At 37.4% G+C, this 23,422-nt stretch overlaps 1 protein-coding gene across 4 annotated transcripts in view; it reads left to right on the top strand.

Annotated features, from left to right (window-relative positions):
• ARHGAP24 (Rho GTPase activating protein 24) overlaps positions 1-23,422 on the top strand; it is a 635,766-nt gene that overhangs the window by 456,701 nt on the left and 155,643 nt on the right. The window contains exon 1 of one of the 4 annotated variants that reach the window (XM_032498782.1): positions 5,501-5,732. The exons of 2 other annotated variants lie outside the window; for them this stretch is intronic. The gene's annotated coding sequence lies outside the window, so the exon portion shown is untranslated. Of the gene's footprint in view, positions 1-5,500; positions 5,762-23,422 lie in introns of those variants that run through there. One more of the 4 variants, XM_006190015.2, reaches the window with a different exon arrangement.

The following is a 23,422-nucleotide window of genomic DNA, read 5'->3' as shown; positions in this document are numbered from 1 at the left end:
TATTTTCCTGGGGAATTTTGTATTCTGAATAAAGAAATATTATCATCCCATGATATAACAAGGAATAATTATACAGACCTCATGACCTAGCACAAGAGCTTGTCTACAGAAGGCAACCAAAAATATCTGTATTTATTTAGAGTAGACCTTTCAATATTTTTTTATGATAGGTTCAGCATTGCTGAATTCTTTTACTTTTTGCTTGTCTATGAAGCAGACTAAAACTTTCTCTCTCTTTCTATTGTAAGGGATAGTCTTGCTGGGCAGAGTATCCCCCGTTGCAAATTTTTCTCATTCAGGACTATAATGAAAAAGAACATGAAAATGAATATATATACGTATATGTATAACTGAGACATTATGCTGTGCACCAGCAATTGACACATTGTAAACTGACTACAAACTTCAATTAAAAAATGAGTGAGTGAAACTTAAGAAAAAATTATTTGTAACTTTGACTTATTGACTAAATAAATAGCACTTATGTACCTAGATTAATATTTGGTCAGTCCATAATAAAAGGGTACTTTTTTCAAAAATAATTTTAAATTATGTTATTTCCTGCCCAGTGCAGCAGTGTTCAGGCAAGAAATTTCCTCTCCCAGGGTGTCCTAAGGGGACAGCTGCTGTGATGCTTGGGAAAAATCATTTTCTTCCAAGCAAAGAGTCACCCTTTTTGCCTGCCATCACACAGCCACCTTTCTGATATGACTGGACCAAAGTGTGTTGAGCTAGTCACATTATCCCACAATGTGTCTGAGCCCCAGGACCCAGAGAGGCTGACTCATGAGAACAGGTAATTGGGAAGCAGTAGGACACAAGACAGGAGAGGAAATCTAATTTACAGCTCACTGGAGAGCTCTGAGTCAGCATGGAGAACTGAGATGGAAGATGAAATTGTGAGCTCACCTCTCTATGATTATTTAGTCTGCCCCCTTTTCATTCAGAAAACATATGTTGTGAATGCAAGGATTTAGCTTCTGCTCCTAAAGCCTTGGCAGCTGACAGCAGTTTCTTGAAACCACCTGGAAAGGACAGAATTAGTTTTAGGATATCTGCTATTTTCATAAGGGCAACTACTGAGTTCAGGAAACAAAGGAAGCTATCCAGGAGCTCTCAGGACCTTCTGGCAAATATAATCACATATCAAGTTAGGTCCATGTATCCATGGAGAATATATTTACAAGTCAAGGGTGTATCATGGTCTTTGTGTTAAGAGAATTCAATACTGCCACTTGCAGCAACATGGATGGACCTAGAATGATCATTTTAAGTGAAGTAAGTCAGAGAAAGACAAATATCATATGATATCACTTATATATAGAATCTTAAAAATGATACAAATTTTATTTGCAAACCATGGATAGACTCATGGACATAGAAAACAAACTGTTTACCAAAGGGGAAAGGGCAACTGTTTACCAAAGGGCTAGATTAGGAGTTTGGGATTAACAGATACACACTACTGTATATAAAATAGATAAACAACAAGGACCTACTGTAAAGCACAGGAAACTATACTCAATTTCTTATAATAACATATAATGGAAAAGAATCTGAAAAGACTCTTATATACATATATATAACTGAAACAATTTCCTATTTACCTGAAACTAACATTGTAAATCAACTGCACTTCAAAAAAAAACAAGATTTAAAAAAAAAATCACAGGAAAAAAAAGGAGTATCTAGCAGAATCTCAGTTTTTATCTAAACCTATTTGAAACCTCAGTGATGAGTTTTATTTGCCCCGAACTGACACTCCTAATCAAAACTGCAGTCGTCGTAGGAAAAGAGGTGGGAAAAAAGAAAATTCAAGGGCTCAGAGGCACTTGGTATAGATACAGCTGCGTGCCTAAAGCCCAACAGGGGCTTTTTCTTTATTTCCTGGATGGCTAGCTGCTGAGTCACAAGGAGATTTGCAGGGTTCCATCAATGGCAAAAGGAGATTAGTCTTTGCCCTCGTGCTTATGGACTGATACCAGATCTTTGTTGACTGAAGAGTAGTAACCCCAGCGGGAATATAAGTAATTCATTTAAGAAATATTTATCAAATACCTATTTTATAGTAGATACTGTTTTGAACACTGGGAATATCGAGGTTTAAAAAGCCTCAATCTTATGTTTCTGATCTTATAACTTCCCGTATGTTTCTGATCTTATAAAACTTACTCTAGAGGCGATAACAGTAAACATATTTAAACTAATTAAATGAATTAGTAAGTGAAAAAGAGGCAAAGATAATTTTGGATAGTGGTAAGTGCTATGAAGAAAAATAAAAATAGGGAAGTGAGGTAGAGAGAGTGTGTTTGTAGTGGGAAGGATGGTTAGCTAGAGTGGTCAGGAAATCCTTTTTCTGGGAAGGAAGCAGCAGGAAGGATAAACCTTGTGGTTGGGCAGCTGGATTTACATTGAGGGCAATGGGAAACCATTGTAGGGATGAAGCAGGGAATGATGGGAAACTCTTGGACAATATGAAGCAGGAGAATAATGGGAAACCTTTGGAGGGTATGAAGCAGGAGAAGGATGGGAAACCAGGAGAGGATATGAAGAGGGGAATGGTTTCTCTGGCTGCTGAGAGGAAACTGGATTGTGGGAGGAGATAGGCAAGACAAAGTAAGCAAGAGCTTGAACTGGTTTAAGAGAGTTGATGCTTGAGATTTTTATGTGCATCAGTACCCTGGGACTATTAAAAATTTCCATGTTTGAAAACTCCTCCCAAGTACAGAATAATCTAATAGCTGTTCATGCAGTCATTTCCCTTCAGTGCTATCAGAAGCCCGCTCTCTGGGATTCTTTAGTACAAGACTTCTTCTAGTGTTACAGTAAACCTGAAAAGTGAGAGGAGGAGATCCAGAGTTAGAGAATTCCAGCAGCCTTGCCTGTGTCAATACAGTCTGCCCCGGAGTTCACCTCTGCTCTAAGTACTTCTCCCATCAGTGAAATTCAACTCCCCAGGTTCAGTCTTCATAACATAGTAACTATTCCCTTCTAAACACCTTAGGATTCTGAAATCCAGAGCATGCCCAGAGTAGGGCAACCTGGAGTATGTCCAAAGGACCTAAATATAAAGGGACACAGTTTTTAAAAGATTGGATATCATTGTGCTGTTTTAGATTGTGTTGAATTCACATATTGACAGCACATGTTCCCCTTCCAATGGTTTGAAAGGAGCCATGTCATGAATTACAAAGTACATTTGAGGGCCAATTTCCTGTTGCTTGCACTGGTCACCAAAATTGCTGGTTCTTTCTTTGCTTAACCTATTTTAAGAGATTTTGGTTCTTGAATTCAATACCTATAATCTATTGTCTGTGGCTCAGCCCACTTCTGTTCTAAACAACCTGCTTGTACGTGACTTCTCTGTACACCTTTTTTCCTGAGTCTACTCAACAACCCTGAATCACCCTGACTCATTCCATCGAACCCCTGTGTCTCCTCATAGCCTATTTCTCTTTCAGGATTTTACTCATACTTCCTTCCTGCTGCTTCTAACAGATTAAAGGCAAAATTTTCCAATCAAAAGTAAAGTTTAAGAAGTAAAAGAAAAATATGGAATACTTTTAGTAAAACCAAGAAATATGTATCAGTGTGTCAAATGTGGTCATATTTAACATATTAGGGTTATGTGCAAATGTAGATGTTAATGTCTGTGGCATTTACCTTTTCACAGAGCTGAGTCAGACAAAATTAATGAGAATAAGAGAAAAATAGGATCCTGCCATTGTGTCAAGAAGCACAAAGTATGGTTTTAAAAGATCTTTCTCTGTCTCTGTCTCTTTCCATTTATGTGTTTTGAATATCAATTACTTATTTGTCAGCATTGAAATATTGATATGGTACCCATTAATTACTCAACATTTTGGAAAATGTTTCAAAAAATCTAATCCAATTTTTATTTTAAAAAGTATACTTTTATCATTATTTGGTCACAATTACATTGCTTTCTGCCAAAAACCAGGACAAGAGTAGATACAACAGGATCTTAAAAGTAGAGGAGAAATATCTAAACCAAACAGTAAATTTCTGAGCTAAAGAATACATAACAGTTTGTAAGTGAGTCTTGAATGATCTGAGCATTTAGCTAATTGTGTCTTTGAATTGTAGCCTGTAAAGTAGATTTGACATTAATATTTTAAGGAGTCAGGTCAAGCTGAAAGATTAATGATGGTGACCAGGGCAATTTCAATCTGGGCCACTTCATATTTTGGCTTATCTGACCCTAGGATGGTTGTTGTGGAGAGTGGGCAACTCAGTGGGTAGGATATAAATATACTTTGGACACGTGATTGATATGTTGGAATGGAGAAAAACATAGTTATAGAAAATTAGCCTTACTTCCGGTCTAAGTCCTTTTATTTTATTTGAAAATTATGCACTTCCCTTAAAAAACTATTGCTTGTCAGTTACTATATTCTGCAAAGAAAGGGTGAGGTAGGTTTATAAATGTTCAATTAATAATTCATTTAAAAAGTGAATGAATGAATGCATTTCAGGAAAAAAAAAACTTTTTAAATTATAAAAAGGACCTCCCCCCTTCAGTTAGAGGAAAATAATTTCTTCGTTTATAAGTAGGAAATGTTATGTAAGAGACATCAAGTAAAAAATATTATGCTGCTTCTCTTATATTTAACAAAATATATAATAAATAATAAGAATAAAGTTGTATCCTACTTATAAAAAAAAGAATAAACGTGCATGTGTGGTAAAAATTTTATGACAAATTAGAAATGGAGATTTTTGGTAACAGTAGTGGTTTCCAGTTCAAGAGCCATGTAACAGATCGCTGACGCTGGCTAGAGATGCCGAAGACGTGCTCAACACCTATCACAGCACCATCCGCGTCAGAAGTAGTCCTCTGCAAAGACGAAGGGATGTTCGCATCCCCTGAAAAAGTGCAACTCCTGAGACATAAAAATATTCCGGAAAATCAGCAAAGGAAAAGATTATTTCCTAAGTATAAAAGAAATTGGGCATTATAGAGAGACTTTCACTATTGAGGATTTTAAAGTGGAGGGAATTCACTATTAAGGATTTTAAAGTAGAGGGAATTTTTTTTCCCCCTGAGAACAGATGGTTCTCACATTGTAATTGTGTTACTGTTCCATGCTAATTCATCTGGGTGTTACACAAGGATACAGAGGAAAAAGGTAAACCATTTCCCCTCAGGTATACTAGCATAGTAGAAATAGCATTGAATTGGGTGTTGTGAAAGCTAGTAACTATTCTAGCTGACACGAATTAACCATGTGAGTGACCTTGGACAAATCATGTTTTCTCTGGGCATCAGTTTCCTTTTCTGTAAAATGAGGGCATTGGACTAAATTATATTTAAAGCTCCTGATGTGCTTTCTATGGTTCTCATTTCTTCATCTTCTTTCTTGTTCTTTTTTTTTTTTTTTTTTTGTCTTTTTCTAAATGCTCAAATACTACATTATTTAAGGTATATTTCCTGGCAGTTTTTTTTCTTCCCTCTCTGTCTCTTTCTTCAATATATGGGATAGGAGGATACTGACTAAGTCTGAGAGGAAGGAGGAGGAAGAAAATTAGCTGCAGGAAGGGTTTCTATCCCCCTCTACAAGAAAACTTAAATACAGACATCACTGCTTTGAGAGGAATGGTTTATGTCCAAACAGCATTTTCCAGACAAGCTCTGTACTTTTTTGCCAACAGAATTAACTTTAAACTGAAGTCAGTAGACAGTTAAACAAGGGACGGCACTGGAAACAGCTGTGAGTAGACAAGACCAGTTACTTATAAGGTACTGTTTTTTACTGATTGAAATCTCCTTCAGGGTTCATTTGTTTCGGGCACAAGTATTCTGTTCCTTTGAACTTTTCCCTTCACCTCGCCTCTATTCTGATAGAAAAGACTCTAAAATATCTTAGCTCTTTTGCTGTATTGTCTTGTAGCTGTTGAGGGATGGAGCTGCTAAGATTTTGTTTTGTGTTGTTTTGTTTTGTTTGTTTTCAGGGACCTAATAATTGTTGTGGTTATTTCATTTTGAAGCTTGGCTTAGCTTTGTCCTTTGTTGCCTCTTGTCACGGGTGGTTTTAATGTTTTATTGTTCATGTCGAATAAAGACGGGTATGCTTTAACATTACAGAGTGTACAGAATGCTCTTGACTAGGGGTGTGGGGAGGATTGGTTAATGCATCACCAGCTAGAAGTATAGAACCAATATAGAGCCAATCAGATAAGAGGACCGAAACAGGGCAGCTCCGGGCACTGTGACTGGCTTAGTTGAGGCTCCCTGACCTCATCACAGCTTGATGGGTCTCTTCTGGAAGACACACATTTTTGAATTAGGGTTTTGGCATCTATAGTTGTTAATTTTTAACCCTTCCTTCCCTTTATTCCCATTTATTTTTAAAAATTCTGGTAAGCCTGCTTTAAAAAAAAAATGAAGTTTATCTTGTTTAAGCCCATCCACCTTAAAGGGACATTTCTAAGAATGATATTTGCAATAAGATTTAAAATCACTGAGCTATGAAAGGACTTTTAGAGCAGAAGAAGGGGAATAGCCCAATGGCAGGGGAGGGGACAGAAACGACCCTGTGTACCCCTATCATCTGGGATCTCACTCTTCCCCCTGAGGCTGGTTAGCTAATATGTAATATTTGCTGCTGGTCAATAAACAAGTAATAGAGACAATTAAGGAGTTCTCCATCTGTGGACTTTTCAAAAAGTGAAGCTTACATGTTTACCACTGAAAAATTCAAAAGTTTTAGAAAGAATTTAGCCATTTTTATAGAGTTATCTTTTCTGAGCTCCACTGTGTATTTTGATATCTCTCTGGAGGGGACTAAATTCAATTTAACATTTTCTGAATTATTCAGCATTCTTGTCATGGGTACACACTATAGAATTATCCTATAATATAATGATACTTGTGAGGGCCTATTTTGTGGTGTGTAAGGTTATTCCTTCTTATGCCCAAAGGTCTTATGATTATTATGCTTTAAAAAATTGTTGTATTATTTTTATGGGACATTTTTTTTCTTCTGTGTCCACCATCCATATGGAAGTGTGATTTCTTTACTTACTGGTGTGGACAGTTTGCATTCCTCTCACAACTCTCTTCAACCTCAACTACCCCTTTATAATTATTATTTCTTTAGTGCCGTGTCCAAGAAAACCAGAAAGCAATCTAGTTTATAGAAAATTATGGAAGGAATGAGAGGCAACATCTTTATCCGAAGACCCAAAAGAATCTTTTACGAAGAAAGTGCGGAGCCAAAGTGCATAGACACAGTGACATCTATTTTAGGTGCTGAGGAGACTTTTGGTTTGTGTCCAAGTTCTGAATTGTGTTCTGTAATAGAAGTTGCCATGGAAGTAGTTCTGGGATAGCTACCTCATTACTGCATCTGATACAGAGTGTGCTGTTTGTTCTCCTTTTTATAAAGTTACTGGAGATAACTGTCAAGGAGCCAGTGACTAACTAAATCCCAAGGAGAATATAATACTAATTAATATTAACCTAGTACTAAGTATTTATTTTCGTCCCATTCACACATATGCTGTTCACATGCAAGTGTGTCTGGGAAGTGGCATGATAATACTTTGTAGGAAAGAGAGAAAATAAAGACCCTCATCATCTAGTCCATGCAGTTCCTCTGCATGGAGATTATGCTTTAGGGAGAAAAGAAGAAGGCAAGGCTAACTGTCTCAATGACATCTTGGTTTCTTTAACTGCATCTTCTCTTACTTGCGTTTTTTTAAAGCTGAAAATACTGGAAAGCATTGAAGTTAGTAACTGAATATATATTTTCTTATATTCCAATTTTTTTATGTTGTGCATTTCAGAGCAAAATGAATCACTGGTTCTCAATGATCTTGATAATTAATCCTATTCTACACAAGAAAAAAACTAAAACTATGTATTCAGACAGATGCGTGAAGCTGTGAGTCCAGGGCAACTGTAAATTCCAAATTTAATTAGAATCCACTGCTAATTACTTGATCATAGAGCTTTATCTAGAATTCCGTTGTGAGGCCTTTTGCATTAGTGGCCCTTTTAAAACTTAAGCTATTTCTTTAAAAACAAGTTTCACCTAATCACCATAGAAATTGTTCCCAGGTGTTAAAGCATCTTGTAGTGGATATGACAAACTCTTTTTGTTTGAAACAATGAATTAAGGATGCCTTTTGTCTGCAGCAGTGAACTTGGGGTCCACTTAAATTTTGAAACATTGTCTAAAAGGTAGCTGTTTTGCTTATTTTTGCTCCCTGCTTCTTTCAGTTAAAAGTATGAGTTGTTTTAAAATAAAATAATATTCCAATTGAAACACAACTCTTCGAAGTGGAAAATACACCATTTTGAGTCAGTGCGATAAAGCTTTTCTTTACGTGACTCTTTCAGTTTAATCAAAATTTAATTTGCACGTTCATGCCTAATTAAGAAATTTGACATATGAAGAGATTTGTATTTTATACAACTATAGTACCACAACACCTAAACTTAAAATTCCTGAAAATTCAATGCCATTAGGAATAAACACTTAGGAAGACTTCTATTTATAAAATGCTTTTAAACTAGTAAAGGGAGAAAATACTAAAATAAATTAATGCATCACAGTGTTCACTGATAATGCCTTATAAGGATCCTTCTTAACACATCCTTGTGAGAATTCTCTAGAAGTCTCAGGAGCTAGCTCCTCATGAACTAGAATTCAGTGAGCGAGATGTATGGCTTCCAAGGGGCTGTCAAGCTTAATGCTGTAGATTGTGAACAGGGGAGAGAAGCTGTTGATATTTCCTAAGTTGTTGAACAGAGAAAGAAATAATTGTTTTGTTCTCATAAAAAATCTTTAGTTTATTTCCAATTACAACCTCTTGGAAAAGAAAAGATGCTCAAATTGACTGAACTGCATCCTTATATATTGGCCTTTGTTTAATGTACTAAATTTGTACTTCTGGACAATTTAAGAGGTGATGTGGTCAAAGATCAAGGTTCTTTTTGTACATCTTAGTCATGTAATAAGTGTTTGTTGAATGAATATAACTTAAAAGGACATTAACAAGTAAAATAATACTAAAACCATATGCTTTACCTCATATTTTATTATTGGAGTGTTACTTAGTTTACTATTGGATCAAGCTAAAACATGAAAACTTAATTAAGCAATGCCATTTAATAAATTATGAAACTGCTATTAGCAAGCAGTAATTTGGAACTACAAATTGCTATGAAGAAAAAGCATCGGGTGCCTATCGCCAATAATAATTTGAAAAGTAGAGTTGGAGGACATGGATGTGTCAGCCACTCTCCTATACCCCTTTATTGTTTTGTTTATTCTGCTGAAGGTATTGTGGAATTTATAATACATTTACTACAAGCAGAGGCTGCTAGATTTGATTGTCTTAATATTATTTTTTAAATTTTACTGGGGAAAACAGCAGGAAATTAGAAGAATAAATACATGTGGCTGAGTCTTAGACAGTTTTACAAGCCAAATATTATTTTGGTGATCTTAAAATTTTTAAAAATCCCAAAGATTGTGGAAGTTATAAAGATCTAGGCAAACACTGACATCTTTCCAAACTAACAAAAAAAAATTCTAAGGAGCAATTTTCATTTTTCTGTAGCTTCTCTCCCCAACCTGCTTCCTTCTGAATGTGGTTAATACCAAGGGTGTCTTTGTGGTCCTTCTGCGCAGCATGGTGCTGGTCCAGCAGGGAAGAGGGCATCCATAGGTCCTCCTTCTCCACACTTGAAAACATTATATGTAGAGTCGAGTACAATGGAAGTGAAAACAACCTTCTTGTGAACCTCAGATATAAAAGGCCCTTCATAACTCACAAGGGAGTTCACAATTATAATGGTTACAAAGAAAGTGACCACATAAAAAGAAAATAAATTATTATCACCAGTTCCACTTTCTAGTAGATTAATTCCTGCAGTTAGGTTTCTTTCTGTATCTGTGTACATAATATGGTATCAATATTTTGTTTCATCTTATTTTTACAAAATTGGCTTAACACTGCAAATTTGGATTCCACCTTTTTCATGTAACATTTTATTGGCAACTTTTTCTATGTTATTGAGAACACTTTGGAAAACAAATAACTGACAGCTGTCTAATATTCTATTCTATGGCTATTTCATGCATAGTAGAATACACCCTCCATGGTTGGAGACCTATATTGTTTCAGTGTGTTTTGTGATAAATAAAATAAGGATAAGTATTTATGTACATACGGTTTTTTGTTCATTTGATTATTTTAGAGCTGTAATGACTTAGAGGTTTGCAAGTCCAAATCCCTCTTTTTACAGAGTGGGGAAACTAAGTCCAGAAATATTACTCATCTAGAATCCAGACTTCCAGCTTTCAAATTTCCATATTCATCTGGAAGAAGTAGTGCCTGTGTGATAAATGTATTCAGGGGCAAGAGGTGACAGCATAATTTCCTTCTGTCTGAGTAAGAGGTCAACCATGTACCCTATCCTCTGAAAATCCTCAGGGAATGGAAGAGTTCTCATACTAAAGAAAGAACTCAAGATTCCATGCCAGAAGTCTTTATTACACAAGGGCTATGGGAACATTTTTGAGTAGCTGTCATTTCATTAATGAGTGCTTGCTAAAGCATTTCCTGCGCCACGGGTGAGTATGGAACTTTTAAACAAAATATTTATGAAGATGAAGCCAGGCCCTGCTTCATAAATTATATCCTTTTACCTGCATCCTCGTTTTTCCTCAGGGCACAACCAATGTTCAGGCATATGCTACACTAAGCAAGCATACACACACTCAACTTTCTGGACCAAGTTCTCTCTTCTCAGTGCCAAGAAAAATTTGTATTTTCTGTCTCTGTTTCCTTGCCTCCTTCTGACTTTCTCTTTGCTATTGGATTTAATCCTTAAGTCCCTTAAATGTGATAGTTTGGCATTTATTTCTATCACAATACTGAAAAATATCTCTCAGAGGTGGCTAATGATGGCTGAATTAAGAGTTGAATCCAGCAGCTTCTTATTCCTGTGCCCACCTCTGTTTTTTCTGCCATTCCTACTATATACCGTCATGCTCTCCTTCTGGAAATATTTCTGCTGTGTGATATTTGGGATCTTGTACCAGCCTGTGGTTTCCTCTTTTTTCTTCAGTCTCTTTAGATGGCTCCTGTCTTCTTCTCACTTCCTTCTCTGTATTTGTTTTATTTCCCCATTTATACCTTCTTCAGAAGATGACATTCAGTCTCATGGATTCAATTTAAAGCCCAATCTAGAGACCTGGTCAGCAAGACCCCTTCTGAACCACCCTTTGTACGAGTTACAAGAAAGGTCCTCTTCCTCTGGACTCACAATGCTTATATCAGGATCCCTGACTCGGCAGGAAACTGGGCTGCATTTCAGCCCCAACTTGGCTGTACAGCCTTACACAGTTGCCCTACTGGTCAGAACCTCCTATACAATGCTGGCTCAGGTATTCCAGTGCTTCAGACTCTATATCTCTCCCCCACTCAAACCAGCCCTTCATCTTTATCTCCTCCCTCACTTCCTGTACAGCCAGGTGATGGTTATTATAGAATTAAAAACTCTATATTCCTGGCATTTTTTTCTCTTCAATCTCAGGGCGTCCATCTTGCTCAGAATTTATCGCTCCGATCCTATACCACTCCAACCCATCATCCTCACTGCTGACAATTTAAAGGAGATATGTATGTATATTCTCCCCCAACTTTTCAGTGAGTTCTTAGTAGACGGCTAAGAGTGAGTGCTATGGAATTGAATTTCAGAATTTGTGGCCCAGCTCTGGCACATTTCACCTGTGCCATCACATGCAAGTTACTGAATAGTTCTAAGCTATAGTTTTTTCATGTGAAACAAGGGTTCCAATAATGGTTCACATGTAGTGAACCCCACATATTCCAGCCAGTGCGCTGTGCACTTTCCATGCCTTCCTTTATTCAGTACTCAAAAGAGCACATTTTATTAGATTTATACACTAAACAGTCTTAAAAAATGAAATCCAATTATTCTTAAAGAGATTGGTTAATTCTTCATGAGTTCAATTTGTTTTTTGAAGAAATCTACATGAACGTTAAACCCAGATAATACCAGTGGCTTTGGCACAATTGCAAATTATGGGGAAACAAAAGGTAAGCAGGTACTTCACTTCACCTTGAGACAAGAGCATCTTCTGTCCTTTTTTTTTTCCTTCTAAGAAAGGAGAGCAAGAATAGTTAAACAAAGTGTTTCTTCTTTTTTAATAACTACAAACTATATGATGCAGATAAACACTTTTCTTTTCAATGTTTCTATGTGATTTTCTTTCTTTGTGCTTTACGACCCAACCTTATAGTCACAAAGCAAACAATTGGAGCAGCCAGAAATCTGTCCCAGGCTATTTGACAAAAGACTCTCTGCCTCATTTGCAAACTGCTTCTCTTTCTTTGAATTTAAGAATCCATGCTGTGACATAGTCAAATTTAAGTGGAAATGCTCCAGAGTAATGATTAAGGGGTTTCAGATGTATGCCAGGAAGGTTATTTCGCCATAATTTTATCCTAGGGTAGTCAGTTAATTTAGTTTTTCCAAACTGACTCTTGCCTGTCACTTTGGGTAGATACACTGACCTCTTGCCCTTGGATCCGATATGGGTTTTCTGAAAGCTACACGAATTGTCTCCGTTAGTGCTTTCCCCAGAGACTGCTAAGTTATTTCAGTCAGAGGGCTTAGGCCCTTTCTTAGCATCAAAGGGTTCTGTGACTATTTCATTTCCTCAATCATCTCATTAATTACTTACACATGGAAGCTGCATAAATCATCCCACAGGGAAGCTGAGTGGGATCTTCAAGATGTAACTGAGCCACATACTTCAAATGACCAGAACAGTCCAAAGTAGGCCAAGTGACTTGTCAGTGATCATAGAGCAAGTATAGAACATGCTTCCTCTGTAAGAGCACCTACCTTGCAGGTACGCCGACAACTTCTTGGAATATTAATTGCACTGAACAGTCTTGATGCCACATAGAAATAAACCCAAGTCTTCTCTTGCCTTCTCCCTTGTCTTTTCGTGTCAGCAGGAATCGTTGGAATCCAGTGTGTATGTTAGAGGCCCATCCTCTTTTTCATTCAGAGGAACTGCTTTTTGGTAGGGAAAGCCTTCCAAACACTTGACTTTAAACTTCTTCAACTCCCGAAATGGGAATTAGTGACACACATGCCAAATAGAATAATGAAATATTAATGGCTTATCCTCAAACTGCAACTCCCAAAGCACCACAGTGCTCTCTGAACCAAATCTCTGTGTCAGAGATACACTTGTGCATTTCAGAAAGTATTAACATTATGTTATGGCAGTTTTGTAATATGAAAACCTGTATTTCTTATGAACATACACACACAGAGCTATTGGGGGACACGTGGGATAACTAACTCGGTAAGAGTGAGCATCTCCCTCCCTCCCCTCAGGCTTGTCACCATCTCTGCCACTTTCTCACGTGCACACCCGGCTTCAGCATCTCTGCGGTCGCCCCTGTGTGTCATCTGCACACATGGGTGATCTTTCAGCCTAGACTATGGTTGCTCAGCCCTGTCTTTCTAGAAATCATTACCTCTTCTGAGGTGCTCTCCCTGACTCCATCCCTATGCTTTAATCCCACAGCGCTCTTCTGTGGCTTCCCTCACTTGGCGTTTTAACCTATTTACTGGCCCGCTGCCCTAGCCCCACTGCACTGCAACCTCCTGGGGAACAGGGGCTTTGTCCTACAGGTGAGTGGCTAGTGTATAACACAGTGTCTGACGTACACATGCCGAATTCAGGGGCCCGGTGTTGCTCTAGTCTTGTTACAAAAGGACACATATCCCATGTGAGGTACTCCCATACAAGGATATGGTGAAGGGTGGGCCAGCCTGCCACACTAGACATCTGGTTAGTCAATTGGAAAGTAGAAAGACAAAGGCAGGAGAACATGGGCTTGCTGCTTTTTCCCTCTGGGTAAAATATTCCACGTTTTTGCTCCACAGATATTTTATTTCATGTTTACTCAGATTTTATGATAAAGCAGATGGCTATTTTTTTTTTTTTACCACGTCACTCATTTTGCCAGTCAGGTGTTTTATTAAACTTGTTTATTTTAACTTCTTCACTATTTACCAGAGTTTCAGCAGTCCCTTCAGATGATGGAGGCTGAGACTCAGTGCTGAGACATCCAAGAAATATTTTGAGCTGTTCGTTCATGGTCTATCCTCTTATATTTGCTCGAATCTCATTTGTTTTATGATAAATATTGCCTCAGAAAAGGGATACTTCAGAAAGAAATGCTTTGGATATTTTTGTTTGCAACAGATTTTGAGTTTCAAAAAGCTTAACTCTTAAATCCTCAGGATCTAAAGTTTAAATTACTACAACCATGACAAAATAAAGCAGATATTTTACCTCATCCCCAAGAGCAGATAATGATTCTCAAGGCAGTGGGGCCAGAGGGAAAAATTGGAGGGAAGCAAAGGGATCTTAGATACTTGGAGGATGGTAAGCATCCAAGAAAGTGTTCCATGTTCTGCCACCTTCTCCCACTCCTTGACCCGAGTACATGAGAGACAGACCTGAAAACCTGGGGCAGATTTGCAGGGATCTGTGACTTGGTCCTATGTGAAGTGCATGCATTGTATAAAACTAGAGTCACTTGTTAGTGCTGCTCTGTGTGGTGTTGCATCATTATACATAAGTATCTAATCAGACATGTCCAAGACAGCCTCCCAGCTTATCCCCATGCCCTAAATGCAGTCAAGAGGGGAAAAGAAGGAGCAGCATTAGAGTCAAACCTGAGAAAGCCATGGGTCAGGACAGGGAGGACTTCATCCCAGGGTCTGTGGACCGAGGTGCAGGAACAGACAAGGAAGGTAGAAATCAACATCTCAGAGGTGCCCACGTGTGCAGAAGATGATGGCCTTGGACCGCATTCCCACTCTCTCCCATCTCAGACATGGAGCCCTAGATGTCCACAGCATCAGACAGTGAGGGCCCTGGATTAACAAAGATGAAGTTTCAGCCACCTGACAGTATAAAGGAATAAGGAAGTTACCCTTTATACACCTGGCTCTGTAGACCAACATCCATTTCTTCCTTACACAGAAATCTTTTTTTTTTACTTAAACTAATTACTTACTTGTCTGTGTTACTATAGAAAATGCCAGTGTGGAACTAACAGTTTGTAATCTTATTAAACATCTAAACTATACTTGTTTTTCTTTGAAGCTGGAGAGAGATCAAGGCAAGAAAGACAAAGTGTAGGATTTGACCTGTGTAGGTCTTGAGCATAGAAGTGAGAGGATTAGGGGATGAAAAGAGTAATCTTATAGGAGAATCTTTACCCTAGACAGCTTAATAGAGCTCCATATTTTAGTTTCTGTTTCATCCAAATTCTGATCTCTAAGGACCAGGAACATCTGTTATCTTTCTGTTCCTTACTGATGTGATCTTAAGTGACACGGAGCAAATGCTGAAATTTTGGTAAATTGCTCAGAAGGATTGTTGCCTGTCTGAAAGTGCCTTATAAACTGAGCCCATACTGGTAATGAGTGACCCTTTTACCCAGGTTCTTAAAGCACAACAAAGCTGCCCTCAAAGTCATATCTGTTCCAAGTCTTCGGGCTCCATACAGATCAAGGACAGAAAGGAAAAAAATTACGTACTGGCTTTCTCAGGGGTTTACAGATTCCTCAAAGAGTAAAGGCTGAATTTGTACATGCAAAGAACTTCCCTATGAAGCACTCAGTTCTGAGGAGTTCTTAACTTACTGATGTGAGAATTTTCCTACTCATGGCCTATTTAGGTTTTCACTGGTCCCCTGGGACATCTATGGAACTTCTTGGCCTATATATGGCCCAATGGTCCAGTTTCCTGCTACTCAGAGTGCAGAGAGGGGGTGATATGCAGAAGCAGACTTGTGTACGGGGGTGGCACCAGAGAGTGCCACTCCATGCAAGTGCAAATGAAGGCTCTGAACAAAAATCTTTTCTGGAAAACCAGACACGGCATCTGCCAGGCTTGACAACATTGGGCTATAATTTGGGGAAGCAATCAGCATCAGGGGTACTATGATGTGGCAAATGAGATCCAGGCGGTCAGAGAGAGCAGGATGGCTGGCAGTCAAAGAACAGGCATGCAGCAAAGGTCAAGCAGGCTTTGGTTTCCAGGGAAATGGGTCAGCAGATTGGCTGGAGTTCATGCATAGCACTCTTCTTAAGAATGAAATGGAAAGCAGGATGCAGGCTCTTCGAGCACCTGGGTACGAGACATTAGATAAGCAGTAAGACACCAGAAAAGCAAGAACTCAGGTTGCAATAGGAGATCCCAAATCTGCAGGGCAGGGCTGAGCTAGCAGTGAATCAGATGGTAGTAGAGAGGAGCAAATTACAGGTATCGGTAACCAGAGAAAGCCAGGTATTCTGCAGGGTTGTGCCTATCCTGGTCTTAGGTGATGGGGAAGTTAGCGCCAGCCATCTCAATGCATTCCCTGTAGAAACTGTTGCTGGAGATGATGATTTTCCCTTTCCTGAGATGCAACGTTAAGGATTCTTCCAAATCCCCTTGGGAAGCCCTATTAAACCATGACTTTCTCTTCCAAGACTACTAGATTCTTATATCTCCTTGCTTTAAGGTCTAAGTAAGGATGTTTCCTTGCCTGAATTTCTGGCCTGCCTTCCAATGCCCTGATTGTAAATATTCCTTTCTCTTGTCTTCTCTCAGTAACTCCTTGAATATTAGATTTTTTAGCAGGTGCAAAAGTCACCTAAAGAAGTTAAAAAGCAGATTTCTGGGCCTGTGCCCAGACTGTCAGATTCAGTTAGTTTGGTATGGGGCCCTGAAATATGTATTTTAACAAAAACTCTAGGTGATAATGATGCAGGTGGTCCATGGACCACACTTTGAAAGCACTGCTTTAAGTCATTTAAATGCCTTGGGAATTTTGGCAATCCATTGTCTAAATAACAGCTCTCAGACTGCCTTTTGCTCCTCATGTAGCAGCATAGATCATTCCTTATCTCACATATATCTTGATTTGGGGTTATGAAAATGGTCCCCATTACAATATCCTGGGCCAAAACTGAGAATTTAGGATGCAATTCAAAATTCTAGATAGCGTGTACTTGGACTGTCTTTAATTTTATTGTTATCTACAATTTAAAGGGAAATTTATTTTTATTGAAATTTAGATCTACTCTGGGATAGGAAAATGGTTTTAATTTATACCTGAAATACAAGATTGTATCTTTTTACTCTTCCCAGAGTGAGATATTTCTCTTTTCTAGTTTTTTAGAGAACTGTTCTTTCAACTGCAAGCATAAAGACAGCTGCAGACTCTTGGTATAAATTAAAAGGGAGTATTTGATATATTTTCAGTGTCTCTTTCAGAATTGGAATCTGGGCAACAAGCAGTCATCACATATGGGAAAGATTTACATTGCCTGAGTGGGCTCAAGTTTGATGTAGCATAAATGGTATTTTCAAGAGCTCCAGTTCCCCAGATTTTCCATGGCTACAGTATATGCTCTTGTCTCTACTGAGAAATATGCTAGTCTAGGGAATAATGAATAAGCATTCTTCCAGGCACTGTAGTCATAGCCCTTTGTTTTTGGCCAAGTTTAGTGTGACTGTTTCACATATGATTTTGTTCTTCATGAAGCAGATTGGAAAAAATGAAAACCCAGTCTAAAAATAATTATATCAAGCATTTAACCTCAATCAGTAAACATGTGTTATTACTAGGGTCTGTAAGATCCAAATGGCAGGTTTGTGCCACATATTGAGAGTTCAGTGTCGGTCAAAACTCTGTTCTTTTCACCCTTTTTAACCCAACAGAAAAGTGAGGAATCACAGAAAGAAAGGAACACCATGAAATAATGTATAAAACAAATTGTCAAAAACAAAACAAAAAAAAAAAAAAAAAGAAAGAAAGAAAAGAAAAGAAAAAAGGAAGCCCATAGATTGGAACTAAATGTTCATATTTGAGGAATCTGCACAGTCTTCTTCAAATATTTTTTAACAACTGCCTTATCAGTATTTTCAGTGTTATAAATTCTGCTGCTGTAGCATATTCATGTAGACCATAAATGCATATCTGAGGGTAAAGATAGGAGCCAATAATGTAAAATCTTGCTCTCTACAAAAAAATGGTTAGGATATGAAGGTGACCCCAGAAAAGAAATTATATGTGTTAAAATACTGAGTCATGAATTGTGTTCATCAGGTATTTTCAGCTCTCAGCTCTCTGGTCATATAACAGACTTATACTTCTCCCCTTCCCTTTTTAAAAAAAAAATTATTCTTGGCCATGTAACTTTCTTTAGCCAATGAAAAATGAACAGAAGTGATGTGTCTCACTTCCAGGTAGGAGTTTTAGGTGTCACTGTCCAGATCACCATGTGCCCTTCCTACTGCTCAGGGATTTTGGAAGCATACATTGGGGTCCTTGAGTGAGTATGATGAGCTGAGGCTCCTGCTGACCCACAGTGGACAATGGTGTAAGTCAGAAATAATTTTTGTTATGGAACTGGTTGTTAGTGTAGCATCATTTAGCCTATCCTGACTGATACAGATATAGACACGGAGGCAAGAAAACACTTCAAGTTTCTGATGGAAAATGGAGATTTCCAAATAAATATAGAGGCTGTCAATAGTGTATGATTGCACATTGTATATCCCTTAAAGGAGCCCTGGAGCCAGCCTGATGGAAAAACTTATTATTGTTCAGTTTTGGAGTCAGGTCTAAATTTTAAGGAACTAAAAACAATATTAAATAAATTTGTGTTCATGGATTTATGTAGTAATGAGCAGTAACATACAGTAAAAGTGTCAATCATGATGACACTTGAAAATTAATAATTGGAGTGAATGGGATAGAGATTCGACTTTTCTTTTCAATAATGCAAGCTTTTTTTGAGTGAGCTAGAAGCAATTTTATATTTAAAAATACAAATATGGAAAAATGTAATGCCATACCCCAATAAAAATCTAAAGCTTTAACAATTCTTAAAATTGTATTTTAGAGAAAACCTAGTGATCAGGATTAAGAGAATTCAACAGATGCTTGTCCTGAAAAAGCAGCCAAAATAAAAGACTTGGAAAGAAATGGAGTATCAGATTTTACCTGTATAAAAGCCAAGGCACACATGGTCTCTTCATAGCATAGCCTGCTTTAAAGAAACTTGCCCACTAACTGTAAATAGAATTTTTAATTCCAGTAAAGTCTGTTAGAAGATTTCCAATTCTTGATTCATTGCATTATCTCTTAAAACTCTTTCATTTCTTGCATTTGTCCTCAAAGCCTATCTGAACCCTCAAATTTTTTTCCTGAAATCCAGCCCATGGCCCCTCCTTTCTCACTTATCCTTTTAATATTTTCTCTTCCTGCTTCAAGCAATTTCTTTCCTTGATTCTCTCAGCTCTCTACCCATTACCAAATTCTGTAAAACTGGAGCAGAGAGACTGACTATTCTATGGAGTGAAAAAGGCCAAGAGTCAAGACAAAATGCTCTGTAGCAATCAAGAGGAGATAAGACATGAAAAATTATAATAAAATGTTCTTTATTTTCCTATATTTGACACAGTTATGAGGGTTGAGCTTTCAAGGAACTAGCCTTTGCTTATCCTGGGAAAACCCCCATTGGTTACATCTTCTGTACAGACAGGTTTCTTTTAAAAAGAAATGTAGCGATTGTCCCTTGAAAGTAGCTGGAACTAATAAAAGAATGCACCATCTACTCCAGCCCAGCTCTCTATGGTGTACACACCTTAATGGTATTTTGAAGGGTATTATGACAATTTATGGATAATATTCCAAAATGCTATTCACTGAGACAACATTTCTGGTATATCTCTCCTCCCAACATTATCCCTGTTTGGCTGTATTTTCTAAGGAAATATCTGGTTTCAAAGAGCTACTATATTTCCTATTTTAGAAATCCAGGATCATCAAGTTGATGTATAATAGTACCGTTTGAAGCTCTGGCAGATGTCGTTGTCATGCACCACTGAAGTACATCAACAAATTGCACCCATCAACTAATATTTGGACTTGTTTAACTCCCTTTCACTATTTAATTAGGCTCAAGAATGTCACAGTAGGCAGAGAACTCACTGTTTTTCTGTACTTAAGAAATTCTTGTTGAAATGGAGGAATATTTTTCCTGGCCCCATAAGTTAGAGACAGTGAGATAAATTGAGAGTTGAAAGATAAGTTAGCTCCCAGTTACATAACACCAATAAATTTTAAAGAAATGAAATTTTGTCTTTGTAGGAGGTCATAAATGTTGCAGCAAACGCCATTCACTACCCTCTACTTCTATGAACGTGAATAATACAGAATATACGCGCTTTAACTTTGTCTAGGTAGTAAGTTTGATGCACTTAGTTGAGTGTGAAATATCTCTAGAATGTGTACTTCAAGGTGCTGCCAGCAGTAATTCTAATTGCTTATTTACAATAAGTTTCTGTAATGAGGAATCCTTAAGGGAACAAAGTTAAGCATGTGTTATGTTCTGGACTTTAAGATAAGATTGCTTCTTAGAGCTGTTTGCTTTGATATGGGAATATGGTTTTAAAATATGGGGCCTGGGTGGATACGAAGCTTGTAAGACATAGCCCAGATTAATGAAAATAAGGTTAGTAGAAATTTTAAACCTTATTTCCCACAGAAAAATCAAAAGATAGGATAGTGCTTCCTCTTTGGGTTCTGTTTATGGTACCTGGCAGACTTTTTTCCATCACATTCTATTTTTAAACAAGTCTTCAAAGCTTTAAAATTATGACCCTCAGTTTGTGTATACTTTTTTTTTATCTTAGATAAAATATGTGATGGAATGAGATTAGGCCATTTCCTGTTACAAAAAAAAAAAAAAAAAAAAAAAGAAAGAATGCTCTTGTGTATACTTTGCTTAATAGTCCCTAAGAATGTTTTCTTCAGTATTAATCCACTATCCATAGCACGCTAGGTGTTGCCCAAAACACACACACAAGAAGCAGTGCCTTCTTTTTGAGAATTTATGATTCATTGTCAGCATGTATAATACAAGGAAAGGAATAGCAAAATGATAGGGATATAGATAAGAATATTCCAAAGGAAATTTATTGAGGCTTCACCTGAGAAGGAAATTTTGTGATTTATTTAACTGTATGAGGTAATGACTAAGAAGAGTTATCATATAACTTTTGCCTTTTTTTTAGGGAACAGTATTTCTTGTGCTGAGGGAGAAAGGCATGTTGAATAGCTTAATGAAACAATCTAAATGGATATCACAGAGAGGGGATAAACTCATACATTCCAGAACTTTGAGAAAGAAACATTTTGATTTTCAATGGAAGTGTCTATTTTCTGTTACCATTTCTGTTGCTTTTAGGGTCGTTTGTGTCTATGGAAGGTAGTTGTGTGACTTTCATAGTGCAACTTACATCTGTCTAGGGGATATCTGAATTTCAATGAAATAATAAAGTGGTAGAATGAAAAAGAGACGCCATATACCCCTGAAGATTATTCTGCTGATGTTTTCGGTACCCTTTTGTAACATTAGTTATGTAGCCAGTGGCATAATTAATAAAGTACAAGAGGAGAAAAACTAATACCCAAATATAATTGTAGTATATAATGCTTTTAAAATGTGCTATCTTCAAAATATCATTGCAGATTCTTTTACTTAAACATTATCTTGGTCATCTCAGAAAATTTCCATTATGTGATCTTTCAAATTAGTAACACTCACTGTAACCATGTCTGGCCCCCTGTTTCATCTCATCAGTGGCTCAGTACAATGTTGTTCTGCAACCAATAAAATTAAAATCTGCCCTCATGCACTTATTGGGTTATTCCCCTCAAATAGCAGCCAGAGAGGTATAAGGCCTGGGAAAGAGAAATTGCGTAGTCGAAGAGCCTTTTCATGGGTAGTAATCAACATCCAGGCACAAGGAAGCTCCACCCAGTAAACTGAAATACGTCACCTCTCACTGCCTTATCTCCTTCACTCCACGTTACAGTTTTTCACATTTTAACACTTTGAAATTGACATTTGTCTCCGAACTGATGTGTACATGAATATAGAAAGTCACACGACGTTCATACAGAGGAATCAGTGTTACCCAGAGGTTAAAAATGTTTATAAATGGTGATAACCTGATGACCTTTACTTTCTCTTTCTCTGTCTTGGCTCTGTTTTCTGTTCTCTTTCTCCCACTGAAAGACAGTGTGGTTTATTAGAGAGACCATGGGTTGTAGATTCCAAGAATTTAGGGTTTGAACTGGAGTCCTAATTGTGGACTATTTTGGCCTTGACTTTTTTCTCCATGGAAGAGTAATAATGCCATAATCACGAGACTGTCGTGAAGCCTAATGAGATAGTACATGTACAGTTTGTAGTAGAAAACATAATTGTAGTAAATAATAATTGTGTCCCTTTTCCACTGTTTTGGGTGCCCACCAGGTTTCAATTCTGCTGGAACTCTTTATTTTATTTTCCCATCTTCCCTCGTTTAACCCTCATTTTATTATTGTGTAGGTGGACTTCAATGTGAAAACAAACAATACAGTAACAGAAACAGAAACAGAAAGATGAGTCTTCCATGTATAGTGGTATAAGACCAAGTTAATATACTCTCCACTCAATGAAAAAGAAAATTATACCTGATTCATTTGTTTCTGACTCATAAAAGCCAAGTTTTAAGCACACAAAACTTCAATTTAAATACCAATTTAGCCTTTCCTTGAAAACATCAAAAGAATTTATTAAGATAAGGATGCATGAATTCTTTCTAAATATCTGTAAAATTCAGATATATTAATGGCAGAACTCAATCAAGTCACTTCTTAAAAATACCACGTTAGCCAGGAAGACGTCAAATCTCTGTCCTATTCCAGCCCCTACCCTGCCCCAAACTTCAGTGACAAGACCTCTAATTCAAATAATTTAGAATCTCTTGGACACTTACCTGGTTTTGAAGGAGATGACAGGCTGACTAAAGGAAGTGAAGTCTTATTAACTCTTGGCCATGGAAGGATCTCTATCCCTTTTATGACAATCATAGGAACAGTTTGGGTGAGACCCTTGCTAGTGACTCCTCCTACCCACACATTGTTGACAGCAGACACTGGAGGCTTGTGAACCAGAGTTTGATTCTCTACTTGTGAGGGTTTTATTCAATATCTCATTAAATTTTGAAATATTTATTGATCTGACTTTAGTGGAAGACTCTGTCTTGACTGTTTCTGCTTGTTGTGTCTTAGTTGGAAATAGATAGGCAACAATTATTAAATATTCATATTCAAATCATTGTGGTCTTTCCTGGTTTTGGGCTGTCAGAATCTGAAACAAGGCTATTTATCTGTATGCTGTTTTTCTCACTTGGGAAGTATCTTTAAGGTATCATCCAGATTTTGTGACTTCTGCATTTTTAATTTGACTACACAACTTGTATCTATGCCAAAAATG

Source organism: Camelus ferus, chromosome 2 (assembly GCF_009834535.1).
Source record: "Camelus ferus isolate YT-003-E chromosome 2, BCGSAC_Cfer_1.0, whole genome shotgun sequence".
Lineage (NCBI taxonomy): Eukaryota > Metazoa > Chordata > Mammalia > Artiodactyla > Camelidae > Camelus > Camelus ferus.
The sequence above is the reverse complement of the archived record's forward strand: the minus strand, read 5'-3'. Positions and strand labels throughout refer to the sequence as shown.